Raw genomic sequence first — 4,715 nt, forward strand, 5'->3', positions numbered from 1 at the left:
GTTTTCGCCCACACGATCGTGATCCAACGACGGAGAGCATGGAAGTGACTTAGATGGGTATTGGGCTGTTTTGGAGGGATGTTGGGCTGCAACACTCAAAAGGCCTTTGCGGTTACCCGGTTAACCGTTGGAGCATCAAACGACCTCCAAATGGAACGAGACTTGACAGGTGGCCTACCAGTGGTGTACCAAGGCCACTTGGCAAACCTCGGTCCATTCCGAGAACGTTTAACACCCGCTCACAAAAAGAGACAAGAAGGGTGCGCCGGTGCATGTGGGAGTGTCGGATTGCAAAACAGACAACGGGAAAAATGCTCGGACGCATGAGACGAACACGTATGCAAATGAGATGCACATGATGACATGATATGAAATGCAAGACATGGACAAAATGCAAAATGAAGACAGAACCCAACCACGGAGGGAATATCATAACACATAGCCGAAAATGGCAAGAGTTGGAGTTACAAATATGGAAAGTCACATCCGGGGTGTTACAGTTGCTCTCTTCACACTCTCTCACCCTCTCCAGATCTAAACAAGACTTCGTTGGCCTCTCTCTCTCCCCTCACTGCTGGTCAAAGAGCTGGCAGGATCCGTCCGCCAGGAAGGGAAGGAGGCTTAACGCTGTCGCCGTCGGTGAGGGAGAGAATCCACTACTGGCGCAGCTGTTTTCTTTCACCCAGCGGCAGCGTGGGAGGGCCTCCGGCCCCTTCTTCCTTGCCACCGTACATAGTGTGGGCCAAACGGCCTCCGGTCGCCCACCAAACCACACCCCAAGAACCTTAAGGTATAATTTACTTATTCCACATGCATTGCTCTAGCTGCATGTGGGCTTTTTCCGCTTCTGCACTCAAATCAAGGTGTTGGATCAAACATGAAAGTAGTGGGGAAAGTTGTATAGCATGAATCTAGGACGTGGTTCAAAGAGGAAAGGAATGGAGGAAAGTAGTGGGGAAAGTTGTATAGCATGAATCTAGGACGTGGTTCAAAAAGGAAAGGAAGGGGGGAAGTAGTGGGGAAAGTTGTATAGCATGAATCTAGGACGTGGTTCAAAGAGGAAAGGAATGGGGGAAAGTAGTGGGGAAAGTTGTATAGCATGAATCTTGGATGTGGTTCAAAGAGGAAAGAAGGGGGGAAAGAACTAGTACAGACTGGCTATCCAGCACCTACGTTGGTCGAAAAGGGAAAACAATGACAAACGCAGTACACACATCTGTAACGAACTGATCTTTTTGTTTTGTGGGACAAGGCTGTAGAGTTTGAGTAGGACTAGATTTGCTGCGCTCACATAGGGAAAGGTGTCTAAAGATAACAAAACTGGGACAAACACAAATATGCTCCTTGGTTGTTTGTTCTTTGTTGCAACAGATTGTGCATCACCCCTTCATACATCGGTAGATGCACATGGTGCTGGTGCGTCCACTGTCCCGTGCAGCTCTTTAGCTATTGTTAATCTAAGGCCCTGTTTGGTTAAAAATTCCTAGGACTTTTTTTAGTCCCAACTAAAAAGTTCCTAGTCCCTACCTGCTTGGTTCCAGGACTAAACATGGACTAGAGGTTATTAAATGACATGCTAAAAGACCATGTTACCCCTAGTAATGAACTAATAGAGATAAGGTGTGATGCGGGGCAGGGGCAACTGTTGCAGAAAGTCCCAAAAAGACTCTCCCTCGGGGTCTTCTTTCTTTAGTCCCGAATTCCCACTTTTAGTCCCTAAAAGTCCCTCATGTTTGGTTTAGATGGGACTAACAGGGACTTTTTTTAGTCCCTACACCAAAAAGTCCCTGTAAACAAACACCCTCTAAATATGCCGCCGGAAAATTAATGCAATGCCACAGTTAAAACCAAATTACATGTTTAACGAATTTTATTGTTAATATAATCTCTCTATTAATATGAATCAATGCCACCATTTGAGAAATGCTACTATCTTGCTTTCTTTCCCATTTGAGAAATGCCACCACTTGACAGGTGGCCTACCGGTGGTGTACCAAGGCCACTTGGCAAACCTCGGTCCATTCCGAGAACGTTTAACACCCGCTCACGAAAAGAGACAAGAGGGGTGCGGCGGTGCATGTGGGAGTGTCGGATTGCAAACAGACAACGGGAAAAATGCTCGGACGCATGAGACGAACACGTATGCAAATGAGATGCACATGATGACATGATATGAAATGCAAGACATGGACAAAATGCAAAACGAAGACAGAACCCAACCACGGAGGGAATATCATAACACATAGCCGAAAATGGCAAGAGTTGGAGTTACAAATATGGAAAGTCACATCCGGGGTGTTACAACACTCCACCACTACGAGAGGATCTCGTCCCAAGATCTAGGACTAAAAGAACTCTGGATATTCGGAACGGAGGTGGTCCTCGCGCTCCCAGGTGGCTTCTCGGTCGGAATGGTGTGACCACTTCACTTTCAGGAATTTGATTGACTTGTTGCGAGTCTTGCGCTCAGTTTCTTCAAGAATAGCAACGGGGTGCGCATGATAAGACAGATCTTCTTGGAGATCAATATCTTCGAAGTTGATGGTGCGCTCAGGATTCTTGAAGCACTTGCGAAGCTGTGACACGTGGAACACATCGTGCACGTTCCCGAAGTTGGAGGGAAGCTCAAGTTGATAGGCGAGGTCACCTCTTTTGCCAATGATCTTGAAAGGACCCACGTATCTAGGGGCAAGCTTCCCTTTGATACCAAAGCGACGAGTGCCTTTCATTGGAGAGACATGGAGGTAGACATGGTCTCCGATCTCGAAAGCCAAGTCACGGTGCTTGCTATCATAGTAACTCTTCTGGCGCGATTGCGCGGCTTTGAGATTTTCACGGATGACCTTACACATTTCTTCAGCCTCTGTGATTAAGTCATTGCCAAGAAGTTGGCGTTCACCTGTCTCTGACCAATTGAGAGGAGTACGACACTTTCTGCCATATAGAATCTCGAATGGGGCCTTGCCCCGAACTCGCTTGGAAGCTGTTGTTGTAGGAGAATTCCGCATATGGAAGACAATCTTCCCACTTCATGCCAAAGGAAATGACACAAGCCCTGAGCATATCTTCAAGGATTTGATTGACTCGCTCGACTTGGCCACTAGTTTGAGGATGGAAAGCTGTGCTGAAGCGAATGTTGGTGCCCATGGCCTTCTGAAAGGAGTCCCAGAACTTAGAAGTGAAGATGCTTCCACGATCTGAAGAAATCAATTGTGGAATGCCATGAAAGGAGACAATCCTGGAGGTGTATAGCTCTGCCAACTGAGCTGCTGTGATAGATTCTTTGATTGGAAGGAAATGAGCCACTTTTGTAAGCTTGTCGATGACAACGAAGATAGCATCATTTTCGTGCTTGGACTTTGGAAATCCAGTCACGAAGTCCATTTCGATATGATCAAACTTCCATTCTGGAATAGCAAGAGGTTGGAGGAGACCAGCTGGTCGTTGGTGTTCTGCTTTCACCCTTCGACAGACATCACATTCGTTCACGAATTGAGCGATTTCTCGCTTCATTCGAGTCCACCAATACGACTGCTTGAGGTCATGGTACATCTTCATACTTCCAGGATGAATGGAAAGAAGAGAATTGTGCGCTTTGTTCATTATGACCTTCCTTAGATCACCTTTAGGAACCACAATCCGGTCCTCGAAGAATAAAGTGTCTCTGTCATCAATGCGATAGCACTTGTATTTGGAAATGCCCTTGTCGATACCACGTGAAAGGATCGATACGGTCGACTAGAGGGGGGGGGGTGAATAGGAGACTACAAATTTTACTCTTTCTTGTCAACTTTAAGGCTTAGCGGATAAAAAGGGTTCACTAGATATGCAACTAGGTTAACACAACCTATATGACAAGCAAGTTCTAAGCTAATTATGCTAGGCAACAAACTAATTAGCAAGCCAACAAGCATACAAGGCTAAGTAAAGTGGGGGAAAGGATTAACCACAAGTGAGACGAGGACGCGGATTTTATCCCGAAGTTCACTCTTCCTTGGGGAAGAGCTACTCTCCGTTTGGAGCGGTGCCGGAGCCAAAGCTTGCGGAGCGCCATCGAAGGCTCACCGTAATCTCCTTCGAGTCACCCCCAATGGATGAGCCTCGAATCACTCGGGGTTGGTCTTGAAGGCGACCACCACACCTTTACAAACTTCTCCGGAGCACACCACAAGCAAGGAAGCTTCTGGAGGAACCTCTAACCGCCTAGGAGCCCGAGCTCCAAGAGTAACAAGTCATGGTGGATGAATGTTGCGGGGAATGCGATTTGGTTTGGTCAAAGTGTAGATCGGGTCTTGCTCTCCCAATCCCCAAAGTTTCAACAAGATTGGGTGGAGGGGTTGAGAGTAGTGAGCAAAATGGGGTGTAGCAATGGAGGAGCTCAACAAGACATTAGGGTTAGGGGATGGAGGAGGAAGAAGGGGGCTTTTATAGTGTTCTTGGCCGGGAGGGGATTTCTGCCCGTTGGACCCCGTGCGCACGGGCCAAGTCAGCCCCGTGCGCACGGGGTGTCCAGTGAGATGCGAGGTACCCCGTGCGCACGGGCCAAGTCAGCCCCGTGCGCACGGGGTGTCCAGTGAGTTTCGAGGTACCCCGTGCGCACGGGCCAAGTCAGCCCCGTGCGCACGGGGTGTCCAGAAATATTCTGACTACCCCGTGCGCACGGGGGTCAGAGACCCCATGCACACGGGATGTCCAGAAGATTTCTGATGAAAACA

Source organism: Triticum aestivum, chromosome 5D, assembly GCF_018294505.1.
Source record: "Triticum aestivum cultivar Chinese Spring chromosome 5D, IWGSC CS RefSeq v2.1, whole genome shotgun sequence".
Taxonomy (NCBI): domain Eukaryota; kingdom Viridiplantae; phylum Streptophyta; class Magnoliopsida; order Poales; family Poaceae; genus Triticum; species Triticum aestivum.